Source organism: Macrotis lagotis, chromosome X (genome assembly GCF_037893015.1).
Source record: "Macrotis lagotis isolate mMagLag1 chromosome X, bilby.v1.9.chrom.fasta, whole genome shotgun sequence".
NCBI classification, from domain to species: domain Eukaryota; kingdom Metazoa; phylum Chordata; class Mammalia; order Peramelemorphia; family Peramelidae; genus Macrotis; species Macrotis lagotis.
The window spans coordinates 619,545,914-619,565,655 of NC_133666.1; the positions used below are offsets into that span (position 1 = coordinate 619,545,914).

The 19,742-nt window shown below is 38.6% G+C and overlaps 1 protein-coding gene and 1 pseudogene across 1 annotated transcript in view; both read right to left on the bottom strand.

The window, feature by feature from the left end:
* LOC141500085 (uncharacterized) overlaps positions 1 to 1,216 on the bottom strand; it is a 49,394-nt gene extending 48,178 nt beyond the window's left edge. The window contains exon 1 of the mRNA XM_074202982.1: positions 1,088 to 1,216. The gene's annotated coding sequence lies outside the window, so the exon portion shown is untranslated. The remainder of the gene's footprint in view (positions 1 to 1,087) is intronic.
* A 1,328-nt stretch (positions 1,217 to 2,544) lies between these two features.
* LOC141499435 (uncharacterized) lies at positions 2,545 to 18,313 on the bottom strand (annotated as a pseudogene).
* Between the last annotated feature and the right edge of the window lie 1,429 nt (positions 18,314 to 19,742).

The window sequence follows — 19,742 nt, forward strand, 5'->3', positions numbered from 1 at the left end:
TTCATCTGACCCTGCCATCCTCTCAAACTATCACTTCCCTTTTCTACTCTCATTCTACTCTCATTTCCTCAATACCTTCTCACTATTCAATTTTCTAGCTACAAGTTTCCAACCCACTACTATGCTGAACTTCTGAGGTCCCGATGAGAAACCTAAGCCCCCAAAAGTTAATTATCCAACGTTTGAAACCCAGATCCTGACCCCAATCCAATGTTTGTTGATTTCTCAATGATCCTGACTCTGTTCTACCTGTTCTACAAAAAGACAGACAGACATTCTCTCTCTCTCCCTCACAGTCTGCCAGTTCTTAAAGTGTGGTCCTAATTCACAACTCCCCCTTGCTCAAAAACCTTCAGTAGTTCCCCCCAAGCCTTCCAGGCCCTCTTTAGCCTGGCATTCAAGGCACTTAACCTTCTGGATCCAACCCATTCTATCTTATACTAGTGTCCTTCAAGTATTCTAGCTTCCTGCCAAACCTTGGTCCACTCACATGTCCCACTCCTTTAAATGGAATATCTACCCCCAAATCAGTGGAACTACTCCCTGCTCCCCTATCCCACAGCATGACCCTCTCAGTTTTCAAATTCCCCACACCCTTCCCTTGTAAAACATCCTGCCAACTCTCTCTCTCTCTGTCTCTCTCTCACACACACACACACACACACACACACACACACACACACAAATATATATACATACATATATATATATATATGTATACCTGCATGCACACCCTTCCAACACATATATGCATGCATGGACATACATCCCACACAAACACATATTCATATGAGCACACACACACACACACACACACATACACACACACACACACACACACACACACACACACATATATATATATATCATATGTGTGAATATATTTATATATCTACTCTTTTCCAATACACCCAAATAAGCACGCACACCCTTCCAACAACATACACATATACCTCCGTGAACACTCTTCCAACACATAGATATGCATGCAACATACTCCTCCAACACTTACACAAATGCATGTTTACAAGTCTGTCAGTACACACAGAGGCCAGCCAGAACACCTTTCCAATACAAATATATATACCTGTCTGCACATCCTTCGAACCCATGAATAAGCAGGCATCATGGATGCATATACATTTTTCCAAGGTACAAGCATACATAAACAAATGCCTGTCCTTGCCCCAACTCACCCAGGCAAGTCAGTTAAAAGTCTAACAAGGACCGGAAGTGGGTCCCCAATCAAATAGCTCCTGGCAACAAGAGCCTCCCAATGCTCCTGGCCGGAGTACTTCCGGTCCTGCTCTAGGCCGCTGGGAGGACTCATCCTCTCGCTGGTTCACTTTCTGAGTTCCCAGGCCAGTGGAGCTCTGACGGGGAAGGGAGGAAGAAGTCTAGTCTCTGAGGATGCTCATCCAGGAGTCCAACTTCTTGCTGACTCGAGTTGGGAAGAAGGTGGAGGGGGCAGATAAAGGAGGGCTTGGTCTGGGCTCAAATATGAGCCCCAAGTTGCTGCTCCCATCAATTGTCAACCACAAACCCCATCCCTGCTAGGTATCCATTTCAATTCAGTCCAATTATCTAAACATTTTGTTTTGTTTTGTTTCAATTAGGTGCTGGCAGATCCAGGGCCTTCTGCTTTGTAGAACTGGGATTTCAAGGATGAAAATCCACATAGTCCCAGATCCCCATTTGTTTGCGGTCTAATAATGCAGCTATAGGAACACAAATGATAAAAAGTAGAAAATAGAACCAAAAGAAAGATCCAAAGTGTGCCAGGAAAGTTCTGTTGAAGGTATTGGAGTTTTCCTAGAGAAGGTGGTAACTGGGCTTCAATAAGGTAGGATGAGAACAATGGTCCAGGGCAGGCTGTGCGTTACACAGAGGAAGAAGGCAGACCTACCTAAAGGTTCAGTTTGGGTTTTTTTAAAAGATTTATTTATTTTGAGTTTTACAATTTTTCCCCTAATCTTACTTCCCTCCCCGCACCACCCCCCACAGAAGGCAATTTGCCAATCTTTACATTGTTTCCATGGTATACACTGATCCAAATTGAGTGTGATGAGAGAGAAATCATATCCTTAAGGAAGAAACATAAAGAATAAGAGATAACAGGATCAGACAATAAGATATCAGCTAAAGGTTCAGTTTTGCTGGACTCTAGCCCATGAAAGGAAGTGGTGAGAGATGTGGGAAAAATAAATTGGATTCAGATTGTGGGAGTGTTTTAAGTCAAAGAGTCTGGGACAAGGGTTAGGATTAGGGGTTAGGGTTAGGGTTAGGGTTAGGTTAGGTTAGGGTTAGGGTTAGGTTAGGTTAGGTTAGATTGGGTTAGGTTAGGTTAGGGTTAGGTTCTACAAAGCAGAAGGCCCTGGAGGGGAGGGGCGACAGAGAGAAAGTGCATCATAGCTTCAGGTCAAGGTTTTCAACATTCTGGTCCAACCCACAGTATCTTACCCTACAGCCTTCAGGCTATTCCAAATTGAGGAATTTCTGCTAAAGCATCAGGCTTTATAAGGCTATTTTAATCATTACTGCACTTTAAGAGTCATCCTCCTCTGAGAACTGTGTGTCTGACATCGATCTGCCAGCCATGGACCCCAAGACTGGTGGTTCTTGCACCTGTGCAATCTCCTGCAAATGTAAATCCTGCCAATGTGCTTCCTGCAAGAAAAGCCGCTGCTCCTGCTGTCCAATAGGATGTGCCAAATGTGCCCAAAGTTGTATCTGAAAAGCCCCAGAGCCAAGAGCTGTAGCTGCTGCCACTGATGCTTCTGTCTCCCTGTCACTATAAATACAAGAAGTTGTACACACCTGACTTTTCATACACTTTTGACATTTCTTCAATTTTTTTGTATAAACAAGCCTTTATTAAGCATTTAGTAAGACAATAAATTCAGTGAACTCTCTTTTGTCAAAAAAAAAAAAGATTTAGTCAGGAATTGAGTAGTCTTCTTGATGACCTGTTATGCTTGTTCTAAACTATCTGGGAAACTGAGACTTGAGAAGCCACTTTCAGGTCTCCAAGAAACTTCTGATTCATTTAGTACCTAGAGGAGGCTGGCTGAATATCTAAATGTATTGTTTTGGCTGAATAACATAAATGACTAAATTTCTGCTTATCCTTGGGGACTCTCTAATCGTTATTCAGAATACTTTAAGAGGATGGTGAGCTCTCTTCCATGTGCCCTAGTGAAGGGATGAGGGGAGATGACCATCAGTCAATAAACATTTATTGAGTACCTATTAGGTATCAAACATTGGTCTAAATCCTGAGAATACAAATATGAAAAAGACAGTGCTTGCAGTCAAGGAGATCATAATCTAATGGAAACATATACAGGGGCATGATAGAGGCCAAAAGAATGATGCCAAATAGAAAATGAAAAGTGTATGGCAAACAGTTTGTCAACCCTAAAACTGAAAGAATCTTAAAAATATAGGATTGGGGCAGCTAGGTGGTGCAGTGGATAGAGTACCAGCCCTGGAGTCAGGAGTACCTGGGTTCAAATCCGGCCTCAGACACTTAATAATTACCTGGCTGTGAGGCCTTGGGCAAGCCACTTAACCCCATTTGCCCTGCATAAAAAATTTTTTTTAAAAAAATATAGGGTTAAACTGAAATGGCAGAAAATATAAGTTAGACATTTTTAAGTTTTATTCTCTTTATTTAGGTCTTACCTCTACACCTTAAGGTGAAGGCTATTTCAGAAAAATGACCACTCCTTCAACTGGGAAAGAAGTGTTTTTTATACAGAAACAGAGAATTAGAAAATCATTAATTGCCTTTATTATCTAACCATAAAAGTTGTACAATATCTCTGCCCAAAGCTTCTCAAAGACTATTATCTTTGTACAATACTATCTGATCTCTTGTTTTCTCTTCTTGGCAGGACAAGTCTTCCAGCATCTTGATCATTGTCCTCCTGAGTTTGTAATTAATGATAGATTAAGTCTATTATTTCTCCTAGGTGTCTTTCATTTCTTACTAGTTTGGCAAGGTAACCATTTTGAAGAAATCAATCTTTTACCAAGATTATAGTTTTGAAAGATTATTAATTTTGACAAACTATACCTGTGCTTACTGAAGTTGAAAATGGAAGGCACCCTAAAATGATGGAAGTTAAGTCTCAATATATAGGATAACCATGATACCAAGGAGAGGTATGACCAGAAGATAGCTACATAAAGATTAAATATCTACTAATGTAGAGAGGCAAAACTAGTTCATGAATGAGTAAAAAATTTGGAGAAATCTGCTGACCAGGGATATAAACATACATTTGGCACTAGGTCTCAAGAATTTGGGGGTTATGCTGTTTTTTTCTCCAGGACAAGGAAGACCAGAATGCATGTGTATACAATCCAAAGTGTGGGGAAAGACCAGATGACAGAATACTGCTTAAGTCTTTTCTCTAATGAACTGGCCACTTCTCTCACAGCAACATCATAGACTGCCTACTTAAAAGATAAGACAGTTCTTCCAGTCCAACTGGGACCAAATTGGAACCAAGGAAGTCAAATAGCAATGACTGAAGTTTTGAAATTATTTCTAGTAATAATCTTTCCTGAGATACACCAAATACAATGACTATATTAATGTTTTAGGCATACTTTTTGATTTTATTGAAAGTCTCTGTGTTGGGAGGGTTTTATGCTTGTTTGAATAAAGGAGCAAATTTTTAAAGAATCATTACAATTTACTTGAAAAGAGCACAAGTGATACAATTATATATTTCATCAATCTAGGGAAAGAATATCATAGTTTAGGTTTTTTTTCCTTTGGGAAGCTAGTCCACTCTTGGGGAGTATCATCTCCCAAAAAACCTCTCATACTCCTATACCCTTTCTTACTGCTTATACCCTGATGGCCCCTCCTCCTTTGGGACAGCCTAATCTGGGGGAAGCATGATTCCTCTTATGGTCTCCTTATTTCTTTTTTTTTTTTTTTAGGTTTTTTTGCAAGGCAAACGGGGTTAAGTGGCTTGCCCAAGGCCACACAGCTAGGTAATTATTAAGTGTCTGAGACCAGATTTGAATCCAGGTACTCCTGACTCCAGGGCCGGTGCTTTATCCACTATGCCACCTAGCTGCCCCTTGGTCTCCTTATTTCTAAACCTGTCATAATGGTTAGGTACTTAGGTGTTTAGGCTGCTCAGGGATCAGTGGTTTCCTGACCTTACTTTAATCTTTCTTTTCCTTAGCTTCTGCTAATCACAGCAATACTTAAATAAACTTTTCTGTCCCTAAAACTAAAAAACAAAACCTAGTATTATAGTCTAAACAGGGTTAGCCTCTTTTCCCAAAGGGAAGATAGTGGACAGGTAGATAATGAATGTAAAATCAATGAACTCAGGTTCTAGTTACTTATCATTTGTGTATTCAAGAAGTGCCTAAAATCTGCTTATGTTAGGTTGGTGCCTTTGAAAAAGTCTCCAGCCACTTTGCCCTTCTTAATATGAAACATTACAACCCCTAACTACTGTTAGTTATCAGACTTACTGCACTAGCTAGTTGCCCCAAGGAATCCCAAATATGAACACAGCTAACAAGCAGTAGTCCAGTCCCTCCAAGGAGGGAAAATAGATCCCTTGAGGTAGGTCATTCCACTTTGAGACAGCTCTAATTGGTGGTTGTTTTCATGACATTAAGTTTAAACTTTCATGTTTGCAATTTCTACTCATGGCTCTTGGTACTGCAAAGATTTAAAGGGTAATGTTTAAATATAAGGTGAGAATTCTCAGTTTCCTCCCCTTGTATCTACACAGTCAATGCTCTAATTCAAGCCTTTATCACCTGTCACCTGGACTGTCCTTATTGATCCTCCTACCTCAAGTCTCTCTGCTCGCCAATCTATACTGCTCAAACCACATAGGACCTAACATAGTATCTCCAACATTTTAAAAAAATATTGAGTTCATAAAGTTATCCAAACTTATTTATGTTTTTACAGGTACTCTAAAATGCATGTTTTTTCCTTGAAAGAAAATAAAATCAAATAAAAAGAAAATAATAATCATTCCAAAATAAACTTGATTTGGCTACAAGAAAAAAATATAACATATATTGGTGATTCAGTAGTTAGAACTTCTTGAATTCTAAGTTCAAATTTGGCCTCACTTACTTAACTGCTGTCTGCCACAGTTTTCCTCAACTATAAAATGGGAATAGGAATAGCCTCTACATCACAGTGCTAAGATCAAGTGAGATAATATTTTCACAGTACAGTGACTCAATTAATCATTGTTTGTCTTCTCTCCTCTCCCCTCCACAATTCATTAAACAGGTATAAGAGTTAGCAGTTCATACAAATTATGCCTTGTACTACTAATTCTCAATGTTTACTGAAAGAATGAGATGGTGATCCTTAACAATTATACAGAGGAACAAAATTTATACAATTCTTTTGATAGGTAGGACCTCAAAGGGTGATATTTGTCCTTCATCCTTAAAGAAGCCCATGACATTAGGGAGGTGATGACATGACAAGCACATGAATTGGATTTGAGTGAGGAGTTACTATGTTAGGTCATCAGTCTCACTTGCTCCTCTAGAGTGAACTGGGTCCTGTGGTCAGATATGAATCAGGTCAACTGGAGATGACCCTGGATGTGAGGCCATCATGATTAAGTAACTTACCCAATGTCACACAGTTAATAAGTGGAAAATGTCTGAAACTGGATTCAAACTCATCCTCCTGACTCCAAGGTCAGTGCTCTATCCACTATACCACCTAGCTGCCCACCTCAAAGGGTATCTAAGTAGGCAATCCCTGCCTGAAGGATGAATTCTTTGGACAGCATCTCCAGTGTTATATTCTACAATTGTGCTGAGTATATTACAAATTCATATTTTCCCAACTTCAACTGGGCCCTCACTGAAGCAAGGTCCTTTTATTCCTCCCTAATTGAATTTTTCTTTTTCTACAGAAACTATTCAAAACAATTTTTTCCCTCCTCAAAGTCCTCACATCCTCCTTAGCTAAAGACATCTCTTGAGTAAAAAAAAATTGAAGCAAATTGATAGCTACCTTTTACCCCTTCTCTTCATCTCAAAACTATTTGTTTCCTTTTCTCCAGGCACTGACAGAGAGGGTCCTTTCTGCTCACTGAGGTCAACCTATCTCCATGTCCACTTGGATCCCCTGCCCTACCCTTTTCTATAGTAGATTGACTCCTCAAGCACTCTCCTTTTTAAACATCTCTTGAAACTCTTCCTGCCAACTATTTTCCTAGTGCCTTCAAGCATATTCAAGTCCCCCATCCTTTTCACTAGACTCTGCCCCTTCCTACACTATCATTCTATATTCTATATTCCTTCTTCCTTTGTCAACAAACTTCCTAAAATAGTTGTTACTTCTTGCTGTCTCCACTTCCTCTCCTCTCATTCAAAGCTTGGTCTTTTGAATTCCAGCTTTTGATATTAATCAGTAAAATTGCTCACTTCAGAGTTACCAATGATCTCTTAATTGCCAGACCTGATCATTTCTCAGTGTCAAATACTGAGATCATTCTTTCCTCCTGGACTCTTCATTCCCTAGGTTTGTTGTACTACTCTTACCTAGTTCACCTCCTACCTCTCTGATTCTTCTCTACCTCCTTTGTTTGCTTATCATTCCAATTATGCCTCTATGGGCATTTCCCACAGTTCTGACCTGAGTCTGTCTCTTGTCCTCTATACTGTCTTTTGGTGACTTAAGCAGGTCCCATGGTTTAACTATCATCTCTATGCAGATATCACCTTAATCTATATATCCAGTCCCATGCTTTAGTCAAGCATCACCAGTTTGCTATTGGATATTTCCTACTGGAGATTTCTCAGAGAAATTTTAAATTCAACACATCTAAAACTGAACCCATTATCTCTCCCTATAAACCTTCCCTCTTCCAAACCTTATTTCTATTAAAGATTCCATCATCCTTCCAATACCTTACTCTCGTTCCACATCACCAATCAATTGCCAATCCTTTTTTATTTTCTCATCACCTGTCACATTGAACCCCTTCTTTCCATTTACATAGCTATCATCTTACTTAAGACTCTCATCATCTCTTTCCTAGTCTCCTAAATGGTCTCCTTGATTTAATCTGCACTCCAAATTAGGTCCATCCTAAGCATACTTCTGTCAAAGTATTTTTTCTCTAATTTTTTTTAGTTGCATGTTTAGTTGCATTGATTTCTTCTTTCTCCAATTTATTCATGTAAGCATTTAAAGATAATATATCCCCTGACAACTGCCTTGGCTGTATCCCATAAGTTTTGGTGTCTCATTATTGTCATTATCTAGAATGAAATCATTCTTTCTATAATTTGTGGTTTGATCCACTCATTCTTAAAATGAAGATATTTAGTTTCCAATTAGTTTTAGATCTATCTCCCTGGCCCATTATTGCATGTGATTTTTATTGCATTATGATCTGAGAAAGATGCATTCCCTATTTCTGCCTTTCTGTATTTGATTATTAGGTTTTTGTGCACTAGTACATGGTCAATTTTTGTGTAAGGGCCATATACTGGAGAAAAAAAAGTATATTCCTTTCTATCCCCATCCAACTTAGAACCAAAGGTCCATCACATTTAGATTTTCTAACATTCTATTTACCTCCTTAACTTCCTTCTTGTATATTTTTGGTTAGATTTATCTAGATCTGAGAGCAGGAGGTTGAGGTCTCCCACCACATAGACAGTTTTGCTGTCTATGTCTTCCTGTAACTCATTCAACTTCTCCTCTAAGAATTTGGATGCTATACCACTTGGTGCATACATATTTAGTCTTGAAATTGCTTCATTGTCTATGGTACCTTTTAGGAGGATATAGTTTCCTTCCTCAACTCTTTTAATGAGATCTATTTTTGCAACTGTTTTGTCTGAGATAAGGATTGCTACCCCTGCTTTTTTCACTTCAGCTGAAGCAAAATATTTTGCTCCAAGCTTTTACCTTTACTCTATATATATCTCTCTGCTTCAAATGAGTTTCTTGTAAGCAGCATATTGTAGGATTCTAGTTAATTCAGTCTATTATTTGCTTATGTTTTATGGGAGAGTTCATCCTATTCACATTCAAAGTTATAATTATTAACTTTTTATTGCCCTCCATGCTATCTTCCCTCTGTTTATATTTTTCCCTTTTCACTTTATCCATATTCCCTAGTATTTTGTTTCTGAATATCACCACCTTCAGTGTGTTTGTCCCTTTGTATCCAACCTCTCTCCTCTTTCTTTCCCCTTTCTCTTTGCCCCTTCTCCCTTCTGTAGTTCCTCTTTTCTTTTTTCTGATGAGAAAAAGATTCAGGCATTCCTCACCACCTCCTTTCTTCCTCTCTATTGCAGTAAGTCCTTTGTACCTCTTTATGTAATGTGATTTACCCCATTCAATCTCCTCCATCCTCCCCTCTCTTTATTATCCCCTTTTTAATGAGATAATGGTTTTTAAATCATTCTATCAGAGTCACAGATAAGTCATAAGTGTCTATCACTTCTGGCTAAGTATATTCTCTATAATAGAGTTACAGTTCTTGAGTTATGAGAATCTTTCTCCCAGGTGGAGGATATAGCCAGCTTCATCTTATTGGATAGCAGTTTTTTTCTTTACTCTTTTTTATATTTTTATCTTTTCATGTGTCTCTTGAGTCTCCTAGTTGATGTCCAAATTTTCTATTTGGCTCTTGTCTTTTCATCAGGAAAAGTTGGAAGTCTGCTTTTTTGTTAAATGTCCATCTTTTTCCATGGAAGAGAAGGTTCAATTTTTCCAGACAGTGAATCCTTGGCTGCATTCCAAGCTCCCTTGTTCTTCAGAATAATGCATTCCAGGCCCTTCAATCCCCTAATGTTGATGCAGCCAGGTCCTACGTAATCCTTTCTGTGGCTCCTTGGTATCTAAATTGTTTCTTTCTGGCTGCTTGCAGGATTTTCTCTTTTATTTAATGGTTCTGGAATTTGGCCACAATATTCCTTGGTGTTTTCATGTTAGGATCCCTTTCTTGAGGGGATCAATGTATTCTTTTAATGACTATTTTGTCCTCTAGTTCCATGATATCAGGGCAGTTTTCCATCACTAAATACTGTAATATTAAGTCTAGAGCTTTTTTCCCTTCAATGTTTTCAGGAAGCCCAATGATCCTTAAGTTGTCTCTCCTGGATTTATTCTTGAAGGCAGTTGTTTTGCCAATGAGGTATTTTACATTTTCTTCTTTTTTCAATTTTTTTGTTTTGTTTAATAGATTCTTGTTGTCTCATGAAGTCATTAGTTTCCACAGATTCCATTTTTTTAGAGAATAATTTTCTTCATTTACCTTTTGCAACTCCTTTTCCAATCAGTCAATTCTATTTTTGGAGTTTTCCATTTGCCCAATTGTAGTTTTGAGAGAATTTTCTTTTTTGCATTTGCCCAATTAAGAATTGGAGAGAATTATTTTCTTTTTATTGTATTTTCCAAGGTTTTGTTTTCTTGTTGCAAGATGTTAATTTTCTCTTGCAAAGTGTTAATTTTCTCTTGAGGTTCTTTTCCCAATTTTTCCAATTGATTTTTAAACTCCTTTCTGATTTCTTCAAGGAACTCTTTCTGGGCTGGAGACCAATTCATATTCTCCTCAGAAGTTCTAGATCTCTCTGGGTTAGAATATTTACCTTCAAAGTAGTTTTCATTGCCCGCCTCCTTTCCTCTAGCCTTCCTTCATTTTCCTAGGATATTGTGTTGGGGGGGGCTGGCTCACAGACTTTTGGTTTTGAAAACTCTAGAGGCTTTGTTCACTGGGTTTAGTAACTCCAAGTTGGCCAGCCAGTAGGGGGTGCTCATTATAGTCTCTGGAGTGTCTGTGACTTTGAAGCCCTCTCCCTAGGCCTGGGGAGGGGGGGTGAAACCCAGCTGGATATTGTTAACCTTGAACAATGTGGGCTAGGGTGAGGAAGTTAATCTCCCTATTCAGTTGAGGGAGCTCTGCTGCCTATGCCTGAGCCTGGGGGGTGGGGTGGGGCTGGTACCATGTTTGCTCCCGGTAAAGGACTCTGCTGAAAGTATGGAGCTCATGGCCTTGGTCCTCTAGACCAGCCGAGCTAAGTGGATCACTGTCCAGCTTGCAGGATTTTCTTTTTTATCTGATAATTCTGGAATTTGGCCACAATATTCCTTAGTGTTTTCATTTTAGGATCCCTTTCCAGAGGGGATCAATGTATTCTTTCAATAACTATTTTGTCCTCTAGTTCCATCAATTTCCTTTTTTTTTTTTTTGGCAAGGCAATGGGGTTAAGTGGCTTGCCCAAGGCCACACAGCTAGGTAATTATTAAGTGTCTGAGGCCAGATTTGAACTCAGGTACTCCTGACTCCAAGGCCAGTGCTCTATCCACTGCACCACCTAGCTGCCCCTGTTCTCTAGTTCCATATCAGGGCAGTTTTCCCTGCAACTCTCTATGCTGGAACTCACCCTCCAGCCCCACTGGGACTCCCCAGACTTCTGCTCCCACAGCTAAAGCCTCAGTGGCTTCACCCTGCTGCTGATCCTAGGCTGGCTCTCTGCTCTCTGTTCCTGGATCACCCTTGGTCCCCTGAGACAGATCTTCTTGGTAGGTGTTTTTCTCCTAGCTTCTTTTTCTGGGTTTTGTGAACCGAATTTCTGTTAAGAGGTTTCTTTCATATTATTTCTGAGGGGAAAACAGGAGCCCTTAGCACAGTGCCTGGCTTCTCTCAGCCATCTTCCAAAGTAATTTTTCTTAAGCACAAATCTGACAGGGGCAGTTAGGTGGCACAGTGGATAGAATACCAGGCTGAACCAGGAAGGTTCACCTTCCTAAATTTAAATCTGATCTTAGTCACTTACTAGCTATGTAACCCTGGGAAGTTACTTAAGCGCTGTTTGCCTCAGTTTCCTCATCTGTAAAAAAAGGAAAAAAATGAGCTGGAAAAGGAAGCAACAAACCAGTGTCACAGTGAAGAAAGCCCTAAAAGGGGTCATGAAAAGTCAAAAACAAATAAACAACAGATCTATGAGATTCTTTTACTCAGTTGATCCCAGTGGCTCCCTACTAGATTAAAATACAAACTCCTTTGTTCAGGTTTTAAATCAGTGACCCCAGCCTGCCTTTCTAGTCTCACTGGACATGACCCCTTCTGCTCCCAAACTCTGCACTTTAGCCAAATTGACCTTCTCACAGCCTCTGACTACTTTGTCACACCCCTCCATCCCTTTGTACTGGCTTTCTCCCACAACTGTAATGCATGCTCTCTTACCTCTGCCTCAGTCTCTCTCCCTTTAAGATGTAGCTGAGGCACAATCTTTTGCTTGAAATTTTTCCTTATTCAACTACCTTGTATTTACTTTGTCTGCATGTACATATAAATGTGTGCAAATTTTATGTTTGTACTCATTTTATATATATATATATATGTACATATATATATATATATTCTCATGTATATTTGTTGTTCACCCCATTAGACTACAAAATCATTACAAGCAGAGTTTTATTCTTTGTATTTGTGTACCTAACACTTAGCATAATGCTATGTGCTTGATAAATCTCTGATTCTTCTTGGTTCATTTTTCATTGTTTTTGATAACTGTCAACAATTTTCATTGAGAACAGATACCACTTATCACACAGAACGCACAATTCAAAGTAGAATTAGACTTTAATAGCCAGTGCTCCTGCCTTCTACCTCTAAGGCTGAGCCCAAGAACTTCTTGAATTCTAGGCTCTAATTAAGAATCTTGCACATGAGACTGCTCACTGATTCCTGGACTGGATGACCAGGTGCAGCAGGGTGGAGGTAGCAGAGTCTAAGCTATGTAGAATCTATCTTCAATCTAACTATGGAAAGAAGAGGCTCTTCTTTCTAGGCTGATGAAGGCAAGAAAGGTCTCTGAGATCTTAGCCCTGGGAATCCTGGATTAGATGAAAAGATTAGAACTGGGTAAAGCATTGAGATAGGCTGGTGAAGATACTGGGAGGGACTAGGGAAAAGAAAAGGAAAACAGCCAGAAAAATTTCTGATACTCCCAGCAGATCCAGAGACCAGAAGAAGTCTCCAGTGGGTGGGTTTATGTCCTGGTTTAGAATAGTCTAGAGGGAATAAATGGGTTTTTTTTTCTGATCACTCTATGCTCAGAAACTTTAAAATGACAAACTTCCTTGACCATACCAGTAATGGTGGTCTGATTTCAAAGAAATTAGGAAAGTTAATCTACCTCAAAATGTAAAAGACATCTCCCCTACATGCTTTCTTGTGGAAGTCTTTCTGATGGGAAACATCAGATCAGAACAGAAACATCAGTGTGAATACAGTTTAAAGAGGTAACAAACCAGCCCAAACCCCAAAGACAAAACCCTAGCACACTCTAATTCAATTTGCCCTATTAAAAGAGGTGCTATGTCTACTACAAGGAAGGTGATGAGTCTATTATATTCTCCTTGGTCAGACCTGATCCATGCTTACTTCTGCACACTGACTAAGAAAAAACATTACTGAGAAGCTGGAGCATGATTAGGACAGGTAGGAGACTTGAGGCTACCAAAAGATGATCAATTGAAACAACTGAAGATGTTTCATCTGAAGAAGCAAAGATTTGGGGGGGATATAATAATTCTATTTTAATAGTTTAATTATTTGAAGGGATGACATAAGAAGAGGGATTGGAGTTGCTGTACTTGACTCTAAAGGCAGAATGAGGTAGAATTTCTAAGTCAAGTTTAGGATCAATGTAAAAAAAAACAATGATTAGATCTATCTAAAAGAGGAATGAGATACTTAAAGTCTTCTAGCAAGGTTGGATGATGTTAAAAAGAGTGTTCCTATTCAAATACAGATTGGAGTAGATGAACTCTTAGGACTCCTTCAACTCTGAAATTCTGTGAATTCTATATAATAGGTATCCATTAAGAAGGAATAATTCTTACCCAGTTTTGAAAGAATTTATTATAAAGTAGTGCCAGGCATGATGGTACTTACTTGTAGTCCCTACAGCTGTGGAGCCTGAGGTTTGTGAGTTGCCCGAGTTCTAACGCTGTGAGCATATCAGAAGCAACTGTTGCATTTGTAGCCCAGGAGGGTTAGGAACACTGAGTCTCAAAAAAAAAAAAAAAAAGAATGCAGTAGCGCTGTGGGTCAAATTGGGAAATACAAAGGAAAGGATGAAGTTGCTAGGAAACATTCACAACCTCCTTTTGCTGGATTATGAATTGTTTATCAAGAATGAATATAGAGGTATATTATACTGTACACAACAAATGAAGGCCTTAGAAGGGGGGGAAGTTAATCTTATTTTTTCTAGGTTTTGTATCAAAGCATACCAAAGAAGATAATTTATAAGCAAGTCAAGTCATGTGCAATATACTCTTGCATCTCCATACAATCGAAGTGATTTCCAATTTGTAAAGGACACCCCCCAAAATACTGTAGAATTTCCATTTTCCCATGGCTTCAAAATCTAGCTGCATATAATAAAGAGGATAGTGACATCCTGTGTCACTTTTATTATAAGTGGGAAGTTAAGACACTTTAGGTTTCCTTAAGACATTTGTAGGTCTGTTGTTCCACAATAAAATTAGAGGTAATTGTTCCTTGATTGCGGAAGAGAAGCCAAAAAAATATTCTATGATCTCCTCAGTTAACATTCTCACCAAAAAACAACTAAATTACCAAGTCCACGAAAACATCACGAAGGAAGGAAGGAAGGAAGGAAGGAAGGAAGGAAGGAAGGAAGGAAGGAAGGAAGGAAGGAAGGAAGGAAGGAAGGAAGGAAGGAAGGAAGGGAGAAAATGGACCAACCAGGATTCCGGAACAAGGGGGCAATGTTGACATTATGTGACTTGTCTGATTCACTTTTCCTCAGGTTTATTGGACTTCTCTTGTCGTTTGTTTAAAAAAAACATCTGGATCAAATCAGAGTGAGAATTAAACATTTATCTCTCACTTTAGGTGATAAAATATTAGTCTGTTCATTACTAATCATTATTAATTGATATTAATCAATCTTCACTAATTAACTAATCTTAAGTTCCTTGACATATGAAAATTCCATGTTAACAAAGGTCACTTGGAGAGTAACATAGAGGGTAGAGCTAGAAAAAAATTTTAGAGATGTTTTCATCTAAATACTCTCATTTTACATAAGAGAAAACTGAGCCACAGGAATTTACATCTTGCCTAAGGTCACAAAACTAGTGGTGGAGCTAGGACAAAAATTGAACTCTCTTGATTTTTAAGACTGTGTTCCTTTTATTCTTCATCTTTAACAAAGTTATTTCTATGTTCTAGAATGGAGAAGAGGGTAATTATATTTTATTCATTTAATTTTTTTAACAAATTCCAAATAAATAATGACTCTTCCCTCAAGGACCTTTTACTATCCACAATATTATTCAAATAATTTTTCCTCAAATTTATTGCATTCTCTAGATTAGTCTCTGGCATAAAACCTCTGATATAGAATAAAGGTTGATTGACAAGATGTGAGTTTCCCACATTCACAAGTTGAAATTCCTCATATGAAATTCCTTATGCTGAATAAAGCACTGAAAGCACCACCACATTGATTTCATTTATGTTTTTCTCTTAGTAAAGTCTTGAATGTGAATTTTATGATGTTTATTAAGTTGCGAGTTCTGAATAAAGGCTTTGCACAGTCCTTACACTTACTTACAGGGTTTCTCACTGGTGTGCAATGTGTGATGTTGAATAAGGCTTGAACTTCGACTAAAGGCTTTCCCACATCCAACACAACTGTAGTGTTTTTCTCCTATATGTATTCTCTGATGGTAAGATGTGAGCTCTGACTGAAGCTTTTCCCACATTCATTACATTTATAAGGTTTATTTCCAGAGTGAGTTCTCTGATGTTGAATAAGATGTGAATTCAAACAGAAAACTTTACCACATTCATTATATCTGTAGGTTTTTTCTACAGTATAAATTCTCTGATAATGAGCAAGATGTGAGCTACAGCTAAAACATTTCCCACATACATTACATTCATAAAGTTTCTCTCCAGTGTGAGTCCTCTGACTGAAGGCTTTACCACATTCATTGCATCTTTAGGGTTTCTCTCCAGTGTGAATTCCTTGGTGTTGAATAAGGTTTGAACTGTAATTGAAAACTTTCCTACATTCATTACATCTATATGTTTTCTCTCCAGTATGGATTCTTTGATGTTGAATAAGTTGTGAACTGTGAATAAAACCTTTACCAAACTCATTGCATTCATAGGGCTTTTTTCCAGAGTGAGTTCTCTTATGTTGAATAAGATTTGAGTTCCTACAAAATTCTTTAAAACATTGATTACATTTATAAGGTTTCTCTCCAGAATGAGTTCTCTGATGTCTGATAAGTTGTGAGCTCTAACCGAAGTTTTCCCACATTTATCACATGTAAGGTTTTTCTCCAGTATGAATTTTCTGGTGCTGAATAAGGTCATAATTATATTTAAAATTTTTCTCACAGACACTACATTTATGGGCTCTGTCTCCAGTCTGGTGTATGGCAAAGTTTGAGTTAAAACTGATGTTTATCCCAAATTCATTAAATTTGTGGTCTTTTTTTCATTAAGGGTTTTCTTGTGGTTCATGGTTGCAAGACATGAAAGTCACTCGAGAGGGAACTTTCTCAAAGTTATAGCTGTGAAGGGCCCCCAACAACTTTTATTTTTCAATGTTGTTTAAAACAAATCCTAAGGAACATCCACTGTCCCTTCTTGTGATTCATGAATCTTCTAAAAGGTCATATTTCCCCATAAAACTTTGTTCTTAGTCCTTATCATAGAATCTGAAATAGTAAACAAAAATACATTGTTTCCTGTGGTAGGATAAAGTAAACACAATAGACACAGATAATTAAAATTAATGTCTGAGGCTACATTCAATCTAGAAAGAGAATGAAAAGAGGGGGAAAAGGCTGCCTAAGGAGGAAACTGAAATGATATTTGTATCAATTCAGAAGTTTCGCTAGAGGAATAAGAAGGAAAGAGATAGGGATAAGCAAACACAAAGGAGGCAAGACAGAGTTTGACAGTGATGGACTTTAAAGGATGACAGGAAGAAAGTGTTAAGGAAATAGTAATGATAGGTAGCTAAGAATGGTTGAGACTTAGCACTCACTGTAGATGCCCCTTACCCTGCCCCTGAGAAGAAGGAAGAAGACTAACTCTCCTTTCTTGGCTATCTGAACCTAATTCTACCGAACACTTCTGAGAGACTTGAAGAGACTTCTCTACCCAACAGGAGCTCATTGAGAGAATAGCCCTGTTTTCATACTGATATGTCTATTTGCTGGACTGCAACCCCTACTCTCCTGACAAGTCTTGAGTTTCTCTAGTGGCAGTTTTTTCAAAAAGTAACTTATTCACTCTAATTTGGAACTATTTACTAATACTAAGACAATATTATAGTCATGAACTAAAATCAAAAGTCAACTGTGGCCAAGATGCGAGATGAAGTACACCTAAGCTCTGTCCTTCCCCAACTCTGCCATTTTGATTTAGAAAATGTGCCAGGTTGAGTCCTAATTAGTAAATCTAAGGGAAAAAAGTATGATACATCATTTTTCCAGCCCAGGTGAACAAAAATAGATACAAGTTCTGTGGACATTGGTGATAGGGTCCATCCAGGAACAATCAGGTAGAGCAATTCATCATAGAAGAAATTATATGGGGGCAAGATATCAGAGATATTTGACTGTGCAAGCTGCAGGAATAGGTGCCAAGTATCATTGTCATATCCTATTCAGTTCTGGGTCACAGAGTCAAAGTTGAGGACGGGATTTGCTGTGGAGTGAGTTCAGAGTAAGGAGGGGTAATGGGACCTAGGTATGTATACTGAACAAAAAGCAACTTCAGAAGGAACCACCCAAATACCTGAAAGTCATGACCAAAGAAAAAAAACCCAGGTATAATCAATTTTTCTTCATCTGATAGTGTGAAGACTAGGGGTTTTTTTTTGTATTCACCTGATATATATGTTTTGTTCCAGACATTTTTATTAAGCTTTGAATCACTCCCACCATCTGACACCTTCACTCCTATACAAACACTAAATGAAAATGGAGAAAATCATATAACTGTTCTTATTGAGCCTCCACTACAAATTTTTATTACACAACCTCAACTAGGCAATTCTATTAAAAATCTTCATCAATTTTTTTTCCCATTCTCTCACAGCAGCTCTTCCAAAGCTTTTCATCTCTACTCAAATCTCCCTTGGCACCTTCTTTCATTCCTTCAGATGAGAATATTGTCCCATTTTTTGCAGAAAAAATTAAGGCCCTTCACAGTGAATTTGCTCTTCTTTTTTTCTCATCTCATATTACTCATATACCTACGGCCATTTCTCCTCCTCCTCCCACACCTGTCTCACATGTGACTTTATTCCTTACAGAAACGAATTCTTCTTATAATTCCACTCCTTCCCATCTCTTTCAACTGTCATCCTCTATTACCTTAATTATCCTATGATCACCAACTTCATTCTCTTTTTCTCCAGCTTCGTTCTCCTTAACCTCTTTATAATCTTTGACACTGTTGATCACCCTCTCTTCCTTTTTTCTAGGTTTTCAGGGCACTAATAATAATTATGTCCTTCATTTTTGAAGACCACAATATCAAGGAGGTGATGCCATGACAAGCACATGAATTGGATTTGAGTGAGGGGGGCTGTGTGAAGTCACCAGTGTCTCCTGGTTCTCCTCCTACCTCTCTGATGGCTCCTTCTTGACTGGATGCTCAAACAGATGATATCCTCTATTAGGTATCCCACAGAATTCTGTTCTGGTTTCTCTTTTTCCTCTTTATTATTTCATTTGGTAAGCTCATCAACAATGCTCAATGCTAATGATTCTCAAATCTATGTATTCTGTCCTAACCTCTCCTCTGATCTCTAATCTTGAATCTTCAACTGCCTTTGAGGCATCTTGAATTGGATGTCCAGTAATCATCTTAAACTTAACATGTCAACTTGTCCCCTCAATTCTTTTCCCCTCCTACCTTCCCTATGACTGCAAAGGGAACAGCATCACCCCCACCCCCCCAGTCCCTAACCTCAAGTTCTCTCTCTCCCCCCCTTCCCCATATCCAGTTTTGTTGTCTTTCTCTCCTCTTGACATTGCTTCCACCATGGTGCAGGTCTAGTGGATCTGCTTGCCTCAAGCCTCTTCCCCATTACTGTTCATCCTCCATGCATTTCTACCATCCTACCAAAACAATTTTCCTAAAGTACAGGTTAGACTATGCCATTTACTGAATAAACTCCAGTGGCTCCCTTTTCCTCCAGATGTTCAGAGTCCTTCATAACCTAGTGGCCATATCCTCCCCACCCCACCCTTTTCTAATCTTAGTGAACTTTACTTTTTCCCATATACTGACCTCTTTGACTCTGGACATTTTCTCTGATCCCCCATGCCTAAAATGTTCTCTTTCCTCATCTCTATCTGCCTTCCCTAACTTCCTTTAAGTCCCAACTAAACTAAAACCCCATCTTTTACAAGACGCCTTTCCCAAACCTCCTTAAGTCTAGTGCCTTCCCTCTCTTTTTTCCTTTCTATCCCGTATATGATTTTTCTGGGTACATATTTAATTGTTTGTTTTGCCTCTAGTTCTAGAGTATCATTAGTTGCCAGAGGAACCTGAGAAAAAAAAAATAAGCCAGGAAACAAAAAGGAAAAAACAAAGAGAAAGCTGGCAAAGGTCCCCAGGCTGGGTGTCAGAAAAGAGAAAGTCACTTATGGTTAATAAGTGTAATAAGAGGGCTCAATGGGCAAT